Below are 18,314 nucleotides of genomic sequence, written 5' to 3'. Positions count from 1 at the left end.
CTCATTTCGCCAGCACATGTGAAAACTTTTAGGTGCCAAGTGACTATGAATTGAAGTTTTTAAAATTCTGAAAATGGTTAGTGCTTTCCTCATTATTTGAATTATAGGGTTGATTATAGGGTTGATTACAGAAATGATACCACGAGTCCAATCCAATAATGGGAAACAAGAAGATTACTAAATGGCATATTCTGTAATGTCACATTAATTATTTTGGTACACTATGTAAGAGCTATTAGTCGCAAGCAAGTTTTATCTCAAGAACAAACTAGTAGACTCATCTGACCTGCCTGGAACCCTGTGTTGATTCTAAAGACTGAACCCAAGCTCAGCTGGAAGGGGAACTGTGGGGACGCCTGCCATTTCTAGTTTTACTATCAACTAAACTGTTCACTACAGTAACTGATATCTCAGGGCCTTGAAAATTACTGTTCAATTATGTCTTATTAGCTGGATTTGATAGCTAATTGAATTATATGCAGCTTGACTCGGGATATAACATGATCTATGGTGTAGTTAAATATTGTTATAACTAGGCTTTCTGAACTTTTGCTATATTAAATATTCGTTTGGTTTGTGTCTAGACCTATTAGATACTAAACTATGTGCTATTGTGACCATACTATAGTGAGTCTTCAACAAGAAAAATTACTGCTCAATCTTTAAATAAGGAAATAAAAATCCTGAAGAGACATATTTGCTTTTTATCCAGTGCCTGATCTGGCACTAGAGACTCAGAGAAAAAAAAAAAAAAAGCTTAATTATTTTGTATGTGATGACGAATTCAAAGACATTGTTCTAAATATAGTTATCTGGTTCTCAAATAGTTTCATTACTTAAGGTAATAAACATACTGTAGCTCTTCCTTTTCCTTAGGGGATACATTCCAAGTCCCCCAAGTGAGTGCCTAAAACCTCAGATAGTACTAAACCCTATATAGACATATAGACAATTTTTTTCTCTGTATATGTACCTATGATAAAGTTTACTTTATAAATTAAACATAGTAAGAGATTAACAATATTAACTAATAATAAAATAGAATAATCATAACAGTATACTATAAGAAAAGAAAATGTGGTCCCTCAAAATATCTTGGTGTACTGTACTCACCTATTTTTTGGGCCTCTGTTTACCAAGGGCGTTGAAATCATGAAACATGAAACCATGGATAAGAGAGAACTACTGAATCTCATAGTAAGCAGAAGAAACAGGAGTTTGAATTAACTACGCATATTTCTTCACAAGTTAGAAAAAATACAAAATATTCAAGTTTACTAAGATTATGTTTTAAAATAAACATTAAAAGAGAAATTAAAGTTGATGACTGTGGTTTTAAACATTTACACTCCTTACTTATTTCTAGCATTAAAATATTTTTTTAAATAGGCAGATAGAATGACTTCTTTTTAAAAAGACATGGTTTTAAAAAAAGTTTTAACAAATTCATTCTATAACAACTCTTTAATATAAAAATGTTTTCCAGGGCTTTTATAGTTTTGTGTTTTACAGTTAAGTCTTTAATCCATCTTGAATTGATTTTTGTATATGGTATAAGTAAGGGGTCCAGTTTCAATCTTCCACATATTGCTAGCCAGTTCTCCTGGCATCATTTATTACATAGGGAGTCCTTTCCCCATTGCTTGTTTTTGTCAGCTTTGTTGAAGATCAGATGCCTGTAGGTGTGAGGCCCTATTTCTGAGTTCTCAATTCCATTTTATTGGTCTATGTGTCTATTTTTGTACCAGTACCATGCTGTTTTGGTTACTGTACCCCTGTAATATAGTTTCAAGTCAGGTATTGTGATGCCTCCAGCTTTGTTCTTTCAGTTTAGGATTGCCTTAGTTATTTGGGTTCTTTCTGGGTCCATATGAGTTTTAAAATAGTTTTTTCTAGTTCTGTGAAGAATGTCATGATAGTTTGATAGGAATAACATTGAATCTGTAAATTTGGGAGAGCAGTATGGCCATTTTAATAATATCGATTCTTCATTCTTCCTATCTCTGAGCATGGAATGTTTTTTTCATTTGATAGGGTGGAGGGTGGGAGAAGGGAGAGGAGCAGAAAAAATTACTATTAGGTACTAGGCTTAGTAACTGGGTGATGAAATAATCTTTACAATGACTCCCATGACACGAGTTTACCTATATAACAAACCTGCACCTGAACCTAAAATAAAAGTTAAAAAAATATATATTACCTATAGAATACTTGGCCTTGAATCTCACATGAGTGGGGCTGTTGCCAGATCGAAATCTCAAATACATAACCTCTTCTAAGGACCACTGACTGCTGGGCAAATATGTCCCACAAAATTTGGAAAGTATTGGTGCATCTGAATCCACTCCATCCCACAACTCAAGTAGTTGGAAGTACAGCTAAAGTGGAAACAAAATTCTGTTAAATTTAAATGGTCAATTGCCTTGACTTATTTTGATAATGACAACTTCACTTACTTTCTTTGAAGATATTATTAAATCATCATTTCTTAGCATAAAAGACTATGATAGAATCAGTGTAAGCCACGTGTCACATTAAAATGCTGTAGGATATTTTTCCTAATAGTACATTCTTTCATTAGCAGCTCAAAAATACAGGTTTTACATGTTCTACATTGAAGAATATTTACTTCCCTTCTATATTCTGTATTGGTTTTACAAATATAAATGTTGCTTTCAAATTAATCCCTATGAATTTTAAAAAAACAAGTATTTTGTTCCACACAATGATTTGATACATTTCACATGACAAAGATAAATTCTCTAACAGCTCTGTAACTGGGACTAACGGAGAGTCCCAAATGGAATTTTCTGTGTCTGTAAAAGTAGACAAGCATGTATCTAGCATTTCTTGAGGAAGTTACATCAGCTAATTAATGCTACATGAGTGGAAGAGTAGTATTCAATCCAGTGCCAGAAATAGCAACAAAAGCTCTTATATCTAAGTTTTGCACCACAGTCGCATTCATGCAAATGTATACACTCTTTTGTTAAAGGAAAGAGAAAAACGGTTTTTTTTACAATCTATATGGTTTTCCTTTCTCTTCAACGTAGTAAGACTTACTCTCTGTTTTGTAATACTTTCAGAACTCTTATTAAATAAAGACTGAGAAATTATACTATACGTGCTTTAGTACTGTTCTGACACTAGTGACCCCTGGTGACATACACACAAATTCCCATTTGTTAAACACACATTTTATCATTTGTGACACTGAACAAATAAATATTTGTTTGGGCAAATAAATATTCATTTCTCAGAAACACAATATATTTCCTGTGGGAGGAAGAATGGATAAACATCAATCTCAAGTAGCCACCCTCAGCGTCCCTTGCAGGAAGCGTCTAGGGTCACAAAGGACAGTATCCATGTACATAAACCTGCTCAGCAGATGGCAGGGTGACTGGTACACTGTGTTTTCAGGCCTGAGTTATTAAGCATTTCCCTTTTCCCCTAGATTTCCTTGCAGTATGTGCTACTGAAAGAAATGAATTGTCCTGAGACATGACAGTTAAAAAATACTAACTTTGGGTAGGAAAAAAATGAAAATGGAAGTGACATACTTGGGTGTTACTTCAGTATCGAATTGATCTTCAAATTGCAGCCATGTGCGTGTTTCTGGTGGAGCCGCTAAGATCCAAATACAATCAGCATGCGGGGGTTAATTATCAGGGTGGTTGGGAGAGGTCACATACCCAGCAGAATCAGCTTCATGGATGTAGACGTTGCCCCCACAGGCTGTCAGCAAACACAGTTAAAATCAATCTATGCTCTGGTGAAGGAGATGCATTCAAAGGACACAAATCATCTTTTAAAGTCAACTTCTCTGTAATTTGTCTCAATTTCCTTTCATCTGTTATGATCCTCATTTTCTTTTCCAGCAAATGAACTCTCAATTTGCTATCAAGGGAGCTACCAGGTGTGACACTTTTTAATTTGCCAGATCATCTATCTATTCTCATTGGAAATTTCATTCTTTCTTAAAGTCAACCAAATGATTATGGCGTATGGTGCATGGGGCAGAACATCACAGAAGCATGAATAAATATCCACCACTTCAATAAGCATGTAAGTATGCTAGCAGTTACAGCTTCCCAGTGAGTGTTCAGTGCAGCAGAACGATGCAGAGCTATGATCGTGGTGTATTCAAAAGACTAAGCAGATGTATCTTTGCACAACTCTGGAGGCATTCATTCATTACATCTCTTCAGGATTTAGATGCATTTGAGAAACAAGATCAATGGCATGAGACAATTTATTAGCCATGTTTTGCCAGAAGATAAAGAAGTTTTAAATACTTCTTTTCTAAAAAACAAAGTATTATCAAAAAATACTTTTCTATTATCAATAAATATTCTTTGGCATTTTCAACAAACAAACCAGACAGGAGTAAATTTACTTACAATGCCAATGAAATTAACCTGTCCAATCACTTAGCCACACAGATACTTGATCTGCTCAACTCTAGCAACATTTATGTCCACTGTCACTCATCCACTTATAGTCACATCCTGAATTCTGTCAATACCTCCAACTCTCCCATCGCTGAAACTCTAAATTGCAAATCCCTTTGATGACCTCCAACTTCCTTGCTTCATGTCTTTCCTTCAGACTTCCCTTGCAAAATATCAACTCCGTGGTTGTGTTCAAGCCATTCATTCAGGGAAATTGATGCCCCTGCAAATATATTCTCCCATCTCAACACTACCAAGCAATTCACCCGTTTCTTTTCATATAAACTACAACAGCCATTTGGAACTTTACTCCCTAATCCCTTGAATTTCCCTATTTCCTCTTGGTTCTCAGCACACTACATTAGGCTCCACTTTACAAAAAAAAGTAGAAGAAATTACATGATAATCCCTTCCATTTGTTACCCTTCATTTGTTACTATCCTTAAAATTCATCCACATCTCTACACTCTATTTTCCCCTCTGTATATTATCTTCCTGTATCTCTGGATCAAGTTCCCATCCTATTGTCTCCTCTGGGATCTTGTTCTATTTAATCTCTCTTTGTGTGTGTGTCTGTCTGTCTATCTCTCTCTTTCTCTCTTTTCACCCTTCTTTCTTCAACACTATGAAAGACTCATGTTCTCCCAAGTCACCTCACAGTTATATGCCCAAAAAAGTTTTTAAATTCTTATTTTATATCCACAGCGTTCAACATGGTCGATCACATTGTCCTTCTTTACATTTTTGTCCCTTGACTTCTGTGACACCAAGCTCTTCTCCTCCTTTTACTCCTCGCATCATTCTTCCTCTGGTTCTTGGGCGCCTCTCTCCAGGGCTTCCCTGATATTGCTGAAGGCCCTCAGGAATCCTCCTGTAGGCCTTTCATCTCACTCTAAATAATTCCCCAATTGCTGTTATGCATCCTAACAACTTAAACTATAAGCAGTCTCTTGATAATTCCCATATTTACAGATTCAGTCTAGACCTCTGTTCTGACTCCAGACTCCTGTTCCGACCAATTAGTGGGCATCTCTAGTGGAGGTAATTCAGAGGTTTCAAACTGAACACATCTCAAATGAGGACTCTCATTTGCTTATCATCCAGAGTTCCATACCTGAGTCTGCTGACAACAGCGTCAGCCCCTCTTCCTACGGACACTCCGTATCCACCTTACTGCCTTATTTTTCTCCTTGATACCTTTCACCATATGGCATATTACATATTTTACTTATTTATTATCTGAGTCTTAACACTAGAATTAGGCTCCATGAGGACATGGATTTTGTTTGTTTACTGCTATATCCCTGGGACCTAATACAGTATCTGTCCCATGGAAAGTTCTTAATAAATGTCTGTGGGATGAATGGATCCACTCAGCCAAAAACCCAACAACTGCTTCTAAGGCTTCTCCCACCCCTTCCCTCCTGCCTCACATTCAGCTGACCTCCAAATTCACTCCATCCCATACTGATAATATCTTTGATATGCCCCCTCTCCTACTTTCTTACTGGCATTGCCTTAGTTCAGGGAGTAATATTCTTCCTAAATTACTCTTTCATCTGGTCTCTCTCTCTCTTAATCTTGCCTGCCTCCAATGTTTTCAGTGTTGCAGCCACATTAGTGTTTTTAATCTGATCACACTGTTCAGGCTTTGGAGTAAAATCTTCCAGTGCCTCCCATTACCTTTTTATGAACATGTAACTAACTTATGGTGGCATCCATGGCCCTGAGCACAGTGATTCCTGCCTGCTTCATCACTATTATGTTTACTTCTTTTTTACTCTATTCTAAAGCGGTGGTGAATTATTTCAAATTATTGAATATGACTTGTAACATTGAGAATTTCTATGCACTCACATCTTTTTATCACTGATTGGCAAATCTCTTCATCTCCAGGAAGCATCCTCTGGAGCCCCCTCTGATGTCCTGGGCTGAGGTAGGTGTTCCTCTTCTGTACATTCCTCTTTCTAGCATTTATTATACCATATACATGTGGTTGTGTGTGTGTGTGTGTGTGTGTGTGTTTTGTTTTTGTTTTTTGTTTGGTTTTTTTTTTTTTTTTTTTGGTTTTGGTTTTTGACAAGGTCTTGCTCTGTCACCCAGGCTGGAGTGTAGTGGTATGATCATGGCTCACTGCAGCCTCAATTGCCTGGGCTCAAGTGATCCTCCCAACTTAGCAGAGAAGTGCACCCATGCCCAGCTACTTTAAAATTTTTTTTGGTAGAGATGAGGTCTTTCTATGTTGCCCAGGTTGGTCTCAAATGCCTAAGCTTAGATGATCCTCCTGCCTTGGCTTTCTGAAGTGCTGAGATTACAGGCATGAACCACTGTGCCCAGCCCTACATCATGTTCTAATTGTGCCTTTGCTTGTCTGTCTCCTCTACCAAGCTGTGAACTCCTTGCCAGAAGTTAGTAGTTTTCATGATGTGAAACACTTTGTAAATGTTTGATTAATTAATTAATAGGTCTATTAATCAGGTGAGAATAAAAGGCATCTACCACAAGATCCTAGAAATCTCAATTAACCACAGCGAAGGAGTGTCTCTGGAGAAAAATGGTATAAAACTAAGTGATTCAGTGTCGAAAGATGTTCACAAAAGGACCTATGTTAAAGGCTGAGAAATAGGAGTGGCATGGGAGTAGATATGGTGGGAAGATAGACAGATAGATGTGGGAAGTACAAGGCTGGCTATAGTTATGGAACATGGTTGAGTTGGTAAGTAGAGAGAAATAAGAGTGATGCTATTGCTTCAGGTTGCCAACGATAGGTTGTGAAATCAAGACTTTTGTTTAAGTCTGATGTTAAAGCAGTCATAACAAGCTTCAAGAAAGACAGGGAGAAAGCAATGGCCATAACCATACTTGCATGAACAGTGAGTCCAGAAAGAAATAGAAGAGGTGCAATGTCAAATATACCCTTAGTGTATCTCTTAGTTATCTGAATTACCATTAAATGTTGACTTTAAAAATTTAAATCAAGACTGAGTCTATTGGCTGGGCACAGTGGCTCACTCCAGTAATCCCAGCACTTTGGGAGGCAGAGGCAGGTGGCTCACCTGAGCTCAGGAGTTCAAGACTAGCCTGGGCAACATGCTGAAACCCTATCTCTACCAAAAATACAAAAATTAGCTGGGTGTGATGATATATACCTGTAATCCCAGCTTCTAGGGAGGTTGAGTAAGGAGAATCACTTGAGCCTGGGAGGTGGAGGTTGCAGTGAGCTGAGATTGCACCACTGCACTCCAGCCTGGGCGACAGAGCAAGACCTTGTCTCAAGAAATGAAAAAAGACTGAGTCTATCCTAAATGAAAATAGAAAAGTAGAGTTCTGTAGTATTGGCTGATGTCTACTCACTAGACTCAAGACACTGCTACTCTCAAAATGCTTTGGTACCAGGTGAAAACCTTCCCATTTGTGACTCAGCTGCAGAGCTCAGCATGGAGAGAGAGAGGGATGAGAATGTCCCAGCCTAGAAAGCCATAGTGCAGGTGCCCACAGAGCTGCATTAAAGCTCCCTCCTTGTGCCAGAGCTCTGTGCACTGGGAAGTGACCAAAGCCCCTTCCCTGGTGTTTTGGACCTTACTCCAGCTTTTCAATTAGTTTTGTGTGTCAGTTCATAAACACTCTTACTCATTTATTTTACTAAAATGAAGAAATGATGTTGACTTTAAATCTCATACAATGTGCAATAAAACATATGATTTCATTGATATATGTGTGTGTGTATATATATATATATATATATATAGAGAGAGAGAGAGAGAGAGAGTAATCTGGGATGCAAGTCATAGGATCATTTTGAAATCTATATCGTCTAACTTCTGGTGGGACAAAGCAAAAATGTATTATTATATTACTTTCTACTGTTTTAAAAACAGCATACACATTATTACAAAATAAGGCAAATGTAATTCTTATAATGTTTATATAACTAGATTTAACTTACAATTAGACATCTTATAATGGAAAGGTCTAAGGAATTTCAGGGATCAAGAAGAATAGTTTATCTTATACTCATGGAAAATTTCACTTTGGTCACTAATTAGATATGTGGCCCTGAAAAAGCCCAAGCCTCATTTTACTTATCTTTAAAATGGAAATAATGATACTTTACTTGAAAAGTAGTCACAATGAGATATTGAATGTATCAAACATAATAAGTACTTGAGAGTAGGCATTCTTATTAATTCTATTACCATTAGTTCAGAAAAGAAAACTTTATATGTTTTTTCTCAAAACTAAGCAAAGAAGACGAAGCAATTGCAGGAAAAGTAGGTATAATTCTCAGTGAAAATACTTACCTAAACTCTTTGCCTCATATTTGATCTTAAATCCTTGCCCTTCATTACTATATTCAGAAATAAACTGAACAAACATTTGATTATCTGAGGTGAGCAGAGTCGACGAAGCACGACAGCCACAAAAATGACCATTCCCTCCACAGGGCCCGAAGAGTGGAGAATAGATATCAGAACCATTTATTAGCTGGAAAAACAAATTAAAATTGCATCAACTCCTTTACATTGCAAAAGAAAGAGTACGTAAGTCTTACCCATTTATGTCCCAGGAGAGAAAAATTATTATTTTGTTTTCTGAATGAAGTCAGTGGAAAACGTAATTAGAAAGGGTAGCAAGCAAGATCTACCACGAAGTAATCACCCTAGTGGCCAGAAGAATCTCCATTTGGAATCTGGAAAGGCTGTTCAAAATGAACAGCAATGGTCAGGCCACTTTGGACCAGGACGTGCCAAGAACAGTTGAGGTTGGATGGATAGGTCTCCGGATATTTGAGGGACGTGATGATCCCTTGTCTGCATGCAAATATCCACCGCAGCCTTCCCACAAAGAAACAAAGGTAGGTTACTTGAATAGGATTGGCAACTGGATTTTTATGCTTTCTTAGTTTTCTTGGGGGGTTTTCAAAGTGTAGGCAATAAAAATGCTTGAAAATAAAGCCAGAGCGTAGGAAATGATCAGTATAACAAGTATGTATTGAGCACGTGCTGTTGGCTACTCAGTTTGTGGTGGTTGTTGAGATATGGGATATAGAGGTAAGTAATGAAGACAAATTACCTGTTTCATAAAGATTTCTTTATAGATGGGGAAGACATACAATAAACAAATACATAATATGTGAGATGGTGATAAATTCTATAAAGAAAAATGGATGGGAGGAGGGAGAAGGGTACCTTATTGTGAGAGTTAGGTTAGAAAAGCCACATCATTGGAGTAACATCTTAGCAGAGACATTAATGAAATAAAGAATCAAGCCAGATGGTTATGTGGGAGAAAACATTCCAGTTCAGAAAACAGTTAGTGTAAAGGCTTTATGTGGTAGAGGTACATCATGGAAGTCAGAATGGATGAGGCAGAATGAGAGATTCCAAAGGTAGCATGTCCAGGTCATGCAGGAAACTGAAAAGACTTATTCTGAGTAAGAAGAGGAAGACAAAGGGTTTTGGGCATCAGAATGGCATGATCACTTACGTTTGAAGATATCACTCTATGTGTAGTCCTTAGACTGTAAGGAGTGGAGGGCAGGGAAGGGCAGGAGCAGAGTGTCCAGTAAAAAGGGGACTGCCTGAGGCCAAGGAGAGATGATAGGCACAAGGGCTAGGCTGGCAGCAACAGAAATGGAGAGGCATGGTTGCAATCTAGATACATTGTGAGGGTACAGCCAGAGTGATTTGTTGATGGTCAAGTGTGAGACAAACAGAAAAGTCAAAAATAACGTCAAGATTTTTGACTTAAATAATGAGAAAAATGTACTTTCTATTTGCTAACATTGTGAGGAGTATAGAATTGGGGGCGGCGGTGGCATAGAAAAGGGTGGGAATAAAGTGTTCGGTTTTCAAAGGTTAAATTTTTTGTTATTGATTATCTATCTACCTAATTGGGGTACAAGTGGTTTTTGGTTGCATGGATGAATTGCATACAGATGAAGTCTGAGATTTTAGTGCACTGGTTACCTGACTAGTATACATTACACCCAATATGTAGTTTTTTATCCCTCATACCCCACCCATCCTCCCTACTTATGAGTCTCCAAAGTCCATTATATCACAGGTTAAATTTGAAATACATTCTAGACCAGGAACTGCCAAGTATATGTACACAGACACTCATAGATATACATCCATGTTTTTATATATTATATACGTATACACACACACATATATATACACACATATAAATCAATTACAATGGTTCTACCCTCACTATCTACATACACATGTATTCACATATGTATGTATAATGAACTGCCATACATATTAATATATACATGAGAGTGAGAGGGCAGGAGAAGAAGGAAGAGGATGAAAGGAGCAGGCATTATTCTCCTGTTGTCAGGGATTAGAAGCTCATCAGCAAGGAAGGGTAGACAGCTCACACAGCTAGTTAAATTGCAGAGGTGAAAATTTATCTTAGGTCTAATTGCAAAGCCTATGCTCTTAAGCCACAATGCAGCCTGCCTCTCTTGAGTGTGAGGAACACAATTTATTGTCAGTTGCTCCCTACTTCATAAAAGGTATATAAAAGCATGCAGGAAATATTAGATTAATTTTTAATGTTAGATTGAGAATCTACTTTAAAACTATGTTTTTCAGTTAAAAACATGGGAGTCTTTCACTCCTCCATGGACTACTTTATTATGTTTCATTTGGTTTGGATTTAAGGCTATTACTGGACTTCACATGTCAAGTTTGAAAAGTCTCAATCATATTGCGCAAGATGGCATCCCATATATGGTGCCTGTTTTTCACTCATCAAGTTCATATTTCAAGAGTAACAAACTCTTCCTGCCAACCCTCAAATGGATGACTTTAACCAAGTGATTTATAAGGATCAATGATGATGAATTATGGATATGAGCGGTGCTCTAGCTCCAGCCCTCAGCTAGGCTGAAAAAATGCTTTAAAGCTTTCTCTCATGCATTCCATGGATACCTCCTCTGGAGTGACGATGCCCCACCCAGAGAACTGAAGCAGGACACTTTTGTATGACTTGGCCACAGTGCTTTGGATCAGGACTCAGCATTGACATAAGGGGAGCCAGCCATCCAGAGCCTGGGTGGAGACCCATGTTCTCTGACTTGCCTTGTGTCCTGGTGCCCAAAAAACTTGTATTAGGAAGAGAGAAAGAGAGAGGAAAGGAGATGAGATGGGATAACATGGGATCAAAAAAATATTTAAACTCATTACTCTTATGAAAGGATGCATTGAAGCCTGCCCTGGTTACACTGGAGTCTGAGGTGAAGCGGATGAACATGTACTCTCTCATAGACCGGCTGGGCCCAGGGATTTCTCTGCCAGAGAACTGCTAGCTGCTGGGCCAAGTCACTGTCTTTTACATGGAAAGAAAGGAAACAGCGTGAAATTATAGTCCTGAGAATCTACTCTACCATCATTTGCAACTTAGCCAAAGCAGCTCACACATTTTTTTCAGAACATCAGGATTCATAGGAGATAATGGGATTCTCAAAAAGAAGGACCCCTCAGGGGTGATATCATTCTGGCTCCAGCTTGCAATGGTGCTGCCTGCCCTTTTCTTTACCACCCCACATTTTCTTTCTTTTTTTTTTTTTTTTTTGAGATGGAGTCTCCCTCTGCTGCCCAGCTTGCCCAGGCTGGTCTCTAACTCCGGAGCACACGGTTAGAATCTGGGTTTTAACATTCAATGCATTGAATAGCATTGAATCTGTAAATTTTGGGGAGAAGTATGGCCATTTTAATAATATTGATTCTTCCTATCTATGACCATGGAATGTTCTTTTCATTTGATAGGGTGGAGGGTGGCAGAAGGGAGAGGAGCAGAAATCTCTGGCAATTGGGCGTATGTTGCTATTTTTGGCTTTAGTGAGTGAGCTCCTGAGATCCTTCCATGGGAGGATCTGTTGACCCAGGGACCCAGAACCAGTGCAACCCAAGGCCAGCAGGTGAAGTCGAAGAAGTGTCCACCTGATGGCATCTTATCTATCCTCAACTTGTAGACCGTGGCCACCTCTTTGCCCCCGTTCTCTTTGTTGTCAGCCCCGCCAACCAAAATGTACCTGTTCCAGAATCCTTTTTCTTGAGGTCCTGTTCTGTGCTAAGTGGAAGCTAGCTAACATGCTAATTCCTCTACAGTATATTTTTAAATGGAACCACCCCAATCGTGAGAACTTCAGAACGGTGGCAGTCTGTGGAGAAAATAAGACGAGGGAGTGTAAGTCTGTCACTTTCCAACTCATAATTAGCCCATGTTCGTGGCTGATCCTGAAAAAGGTTTCTTTTGCTATTGATGATAGAATGTCTATCAAACAGAATTGATGTAATGGCAAAATATTATACATAGATTTTCAGTTGATGCACTCTCTCCTAAATAACTTGGTGTGTGTGTACGTGTGAGTATGTGTGCAGGATGTTAGAGAAGATACACTAAGAAATGTATCTACTTAGGTACATACATTCTTCTAGAACATCTCTTCTCTTTTTTTATGTTTTTATTTTTTAGAGATAGTGTCTTTATCACCCAGGCTGGAGTACAGTGGCATGATCCTAGCTCACTGTAACCTGAAACTCCGGGGCTCAAGCAAGCCTCCCAGATGGATGTGCACCACCATGCCTGGCTAATTTCCCCAGGCTGGACTCGATCTCCTGGGCTCAAGTGATCCTCGTTCCTTGGCCTCCCAAAGTACAGGAGTTAGAGGCCACTGTGAGCCACTGTGCCTGGCCTTCTTAACCTTTCTTAAGTCACTGACTTTTAAAATAATAGAGTGAAAACTACAACCCTGATCCGTAGAGAAGTGCACATGATGGTTCTAATTTCAGCAGGCTTATGGATCCCATTGTGTTCATCCATGAGTTCTTTAGAGGTCCACATAGCTCAGATTTAGAAACTCCAGAGTTGGGTGAAGATATCACTAGTATGTTTGCATGCAGTGTGGACATAGTGATGCTTTTTTTTTTTTTTTTTTTTTTTTTTGAGACAGGATCTCACTCTGTCACCCAGGTTGGAATGCAGTGGTACAATTTCAGCTCACTGCAATCTCCGTCTCCCAGGTTCAAGCGATTCTCCTGCCTCAGCCTCCCTAGTAGCTGGGACTACAGGCATGCATCACCATGCCCAGCTAGTTTTTGTTTTTAGTAGAGATGGCTTTCACCATGTTGGCCAGGCTGGTCTTGAACTCCTGGACTCAAGTGATCTGTCTGCCTTGGCCTAGTGATGCTATTTCTTAAAGGAGATGCTTCTTGGAAATTTGTGTAAAACTTTAGACGACTTTTAATGCATCATAGAACTCATTCTTGATGGCTTCTTTAAAAATGTTGATAAGTCCTACCTTATTTATCTGCTTAAATTTACATTTGGGTAAATAAGAATTTGTAATCCTGTAGCTCCCAGGCTTGAATGGAACCTGGTGTGGGCACATGCAGATTTTTTTAAATGGAACACCTTTCCCATTTTCATTTTTCATTTTCTTCGTCAGTCAGCCTCGTAGGTCAAAACCACTAGAATACAATTGATAACCGGTTAACAAACTCATTGACCTTGCTTTTTGCTGTTTTCAGTCTGAACCTTCTCTTCTCTAATTTTTTGCTATTTCTCTAGCTTTTTATTCTTTGTTCTAGTCACCTGATTTTTTTCTAAAATCTGAAGTTCCTACCTCTCTCTCTGAATTTTGCTCATCCTTCAGAAAGTTGAGATGAATGCTCATCTTTGTCTGTGAAGCCCTCCTTTTCATCCAACTGAACCAGCCCTGTGTGGAAAGAAATACAAGGCACCCCACAGCCTGCAGGACCATCAAGAACAACACCTATGTAATAACTTCAGAAGGAGATGAAAGGGAAAGAGCAAATTTGTTGAACCCCCACTCTGTATCACGTGAAGGAAACAGGTGTAAAGTGGTTAAATGACCAGAAGGAGGGAAAGACAGAGCTTTCTGCACGGCCTCCAAGTGGCTGCTCCACCATGTCCCCTGCTGTCTCTGCAAGTGATGTGTGTGTGCACTTGAGATGTCCCATCAGGTCAATCTAGGAGCACCATGGATGAAGTATTCCTATGGCTCTAGATCCTTACTCGTTCCAATAGAAGAACAGGGACAGTTCCTAAGGTTAAAAGCCATATTTGTGTTAGTTCAAAGGGAAAGATCAAAGCTCCCATGTGGATTTGGTGGATTTTCCTAGCCCTGGGCCTCTTCCTTTCCCTCCCCTTCCTGCCCTCCTCATGCAGTGACCCTAAAGATAAGGTCCAGTAGGAAGAGAAGCAATCCAGTTTTGGCCTCTTGCTGGATTGATTCCTTTTTTTTTTTTTTTTTTTTCAGACAGGGTCTTACTTTGTTGCCCAAGCTGGAGTGCAGTGGTGCAATCTCGGCTCACTGCAGCCTTAACCTCCAGGTTCAAGTGACCTTTCCACCTTAGACTCCTGAGTAGCTGGGACTACAGGCATGCACCACCATGCCAAGCTAATTTTTTGTAGAGGTGGGGTTTTGCCCCATTGGCCAGGCTGTTCTGAAACTTCTGGGCTCAAGCAACCCACCCACCTCAGCTTCTTCCCAAAGTGCTGGGATTACAAGTGTGAACCACTGCACCCGGCCTAGATTAATTCTTAATTGTAAAAGAAGACAGAAACTAATGGCAAGATATGCTTTTTATGTGTGCGTGTAAGAGAGTGCAAAATAGAATGTGACTTGCTTACTGTCTACCACGTAATGCTTATAATTGAGGCTTACACATAGATATACATTCATATATATTATACATAATAAAGGCATGTACTCACATAAAAGAGCCTAGATCACTCCTTTTATAACACTGAGCTTGTTTTTCTCCATTGATGGGTTGAAGTTTTTTTTCATATTCTCTTTCTCTCTCTTCCCAGTGTTTTGGAATTTCCTGGGCATTTTTCCTACCCTTCCTTTTCTTGCCCTTCGCTGGGTATCACTTCCTCCCCAGGCCACTGAATGCCTTTGAAGGCCATTTCCTTTCCTCTTGGTGCTGCTTCTCCCTCCCAGCTCCCCAGTTAAAGCTCTTTTTTCATGTATGATTTTGCTGGAGGGGTAGCGCATCAGAACTGGAGTACAATTTAGTAGCGGTGTTCCTGCAAGAATTCAGAGTTTGTATGTCCTCCTGAAGGTGCTTTGGAAGTTAACACAAGATTCAGAAATTAACTAATTTTTATATCCTCAGAGGAGAAGAATTCTATGTTTGTCAGTTTTTTAGGAGATTTGTTTGGTTATGCATGCACACATTTTATAACTCAGGAACATATATTTTTGCGTGTTTGAGTTTATACTTTAAAATCTACCTTATTACTTGCTTATACCTTTTTTTCTCTAATTTTCATGTAATTGATTTTTCACATTGCTGCTGAAAGAGTAAGACCATTGTGTTGCAGTGAGTTAAGCCAGGGATATTTTTGTTTATTAAAATGACATAGGCTATAGAATGTAGCATGACCTTTGTTATTTATAAAGTTAATAATATTTGTTGGCCTTTCTTGGGGTAGATGCTTAGATATTTTGCTATTTTATGTTTACCTTGAGGAATATGTAGAAACTTTTAAATGAGAATTTGTTTCCCTGTTTCATAAACTTTATGTTTTTAAATAACCTAGAACTACCGTAATTCACTCCTTTAACTTTGGGTGAAATCCCATAAAATCTGTGAAGCCAGTTATCATTAGTATACTTTTGAACTTCAAACTCTTATGGTAATATGTGATAAGTTCATTATCCACCATGTGTTTTTGGCCAGAAAACAAAAGTAATTAATTACTATAACTATAAATGACCTTTTTTTTTTTTTTTTTTTTGCATATAAAGTGCTAAGAAGGACTTGAAGGTAATTAATCACTATAACTACAAATGACCTTTTTTGCGTATAAAGTGCTGAATAGTTTAATTATTCCTACGCAAGAGTGAGAAGATTCTTCTATATGTATAATCATTAAAATGGCATCGAGAACTATGATTTGCTGAAAGAATTGGCATGTATATAATTGGTCTAGACACCACCTTTGTGCCGTGAGTGGACTAATGTTCTCCAGTTATTACAGCTAGAGATTAAAAAGACTGTACTTTCACTTTGACCACGGATGCCCCGAGTCATATTTCATCTAGTTTCTGCTAATTTGTTTTTTTTTTCTCGCTTGCTTCATTCAGGCCAAAGAGGGGCACTTGTTTTTCAGTATCATATTCATTAAATGCTGGAGCAAGGAAATGTTTACTTTCACCATTTTTTCATAAATGGTCCTTCCCTCTCCCGTATATATAATGAATGATCTCACTCATTTTCATCTATTCTCAGGTTTTTAGTAATTTTTCTAGTAACTTAGTTGTAGTAATGTAACATACTAAGTTAGCTAAGTAACAGCTAATTTTAATATCCTCTACCATCCTCTATCCTTCTATGCTTTATTTTTAAAAGCTGTAGAAATATACGACATTGTGAACATGTGACCAGGCATTTTTATTTGTTATGGCAACAGACAAAAACCTCCTTTTTCAAAAATAGCAGTATGTCAGGTTTTTAGAAGCAATGCTACTTGGCTTCATTTTGCTGTGACTCATTCCATGGTTTCTCTGGGGACTCTCTGGCCTGGGGGTTGGTGGCATTTTTGCATCCTGAAAATGGGCACGATACAGTAGTATTGCCTCCATTGCAGCACAAGGGCAGGCATGCCCTTGTGCCACCTGCTGTCCTAGCCTTGGCTGTGAGCAGTTGCCTGCCCTAAGTCCTCCTCTTTATTCCCTTGCTGTAATTCACCATCCATCACTGGAAGCAGAGGTTCAGCCATCAGTTCACTTTCATCAAAGAGGCTAGGTCCCCTGGCTTTCATGCTCTGGGCCAGCCCTAGCTCAGGAATCACTAGTTCTAAAAACATCCTTTGGTGCTTCTGCAAAAACAGGTGGGTGTAGTGCAGCTCCCAACTCCCCAGAAGTTTGGTGGAGATGGTGGGTGGAGGTCACCTCCAGATTTCATGCCTGTGCTGTGGATGGAAAGCATCATGTGTTCAGAGCAGCTTCTGGCTTCCTGGCAGCCGTGGGTGTGCGTTAGCATGGTGCAGGGTCTAGTGCTGCCCTCCTGGAGCTGAAGAGAACCTGGCTATCGCTGGTAACCATATGACTCTAAAGACCAAGGTGTGACCCCCTGACCCTCCCGTGGGCTGCACCCAAGCAGAGCTCCCATCCTTATGTTTTTGTGTGGTGCCTGCTGCTCCCAGAGTCTGTCACTCCTTACAGCTTCGTTTCTTTGCTTCAAGGGCCACAAGATGCTTTTGCTCAAAAAGACCTCAAATCAGCTGCAGCCAAGCCGGTCTGTCTGTGCCATCACTACCACCCAGCGTCCTGCTGTTAGGACTCAGTGTTTTGAAGCCGAGCAGTATAGCAGGTGACATCTCTTTGTATGACCACCCTTGGTCATGATGAATTTGCCACTGTGTGACTTAATTCAGTGAGGTAGGGAATACAAGCCTTTTCTCCTCTGGAAAGTTGTCCATCTTAAGCAATACTGATCTCACCATAAAATCCTGTGTGGGGAAGCAGAAGTTGACGAGAAAGGGTTTGATTGTGGCACCCACATTGAACGTATTAGCTATCTAGAGTATCATTTGTTTCACTTCTCATCAACCCCAGGCTCAATAGTCGTCTTCATTTGGATAAGATTGATTATTATACTCATCGTATTATTGCATGAGGTAAGGGACATATGTGTTGGATTGATAATCGTGATGCTGCCAATGAATTAAAAGTTTTCTGAGCCAAAATATGGTTCCCAGAACAGCAACATCAGCACCCCCTGAGAAGCTGCTGGAAATTCAGATTCTCAGGCTTTACCCCAAACCTACTAAATCAGAAACTCCGAGATACCCCTCCATCTGTGT

The 18,314-nt window shown here is 39.1% G+C and overlaps 1 protein-coding gene across 1 annotated transcript in view; it reads left to right on the top strand.

Moving 5' to 3' along the window:
* LOC105463240 (ankyrin repeat domain-containing protein 30B-like) overlaps positions 1 to 18,314 on the top strand; it is a 256,388-nt gene that overhangs the window by 203,039 nt on the left and 35,035 nt on the right. The window contains exons 54-56 of the mRNA XM_071068724.1: positions 3,987 to 4,068; positions 6,351 to 6,390; positions 8,899 to 17,821. The gene's annotated coding sequence lies outside the window, so the exon portion shown is untranslated. The remainder of the gene's footprint in view (positions 1 to 3,986; positions 4,069 to 6,350; positions 6,391 to 8,898; positions 17,822 to 18,314) is intronic.

Source organism: Macaca nemestrina, chromosome 9 (assembly GCF_043159975.1).
Source record: "Macaca nemestrina isolate mMacNem1 chromosome 9, mMacNem.hap1, whole genome shotgun sequence".
Classification (NCBI taxonomy): Eukaryota; Metazoa; Chordata; class Mammalia; order Primates; family Cercopithecidae; genus Macaca; species Macaca nemestrina.
This window is presented reverse-complemented; position numbering and strand designations above follow the sequence as displayed.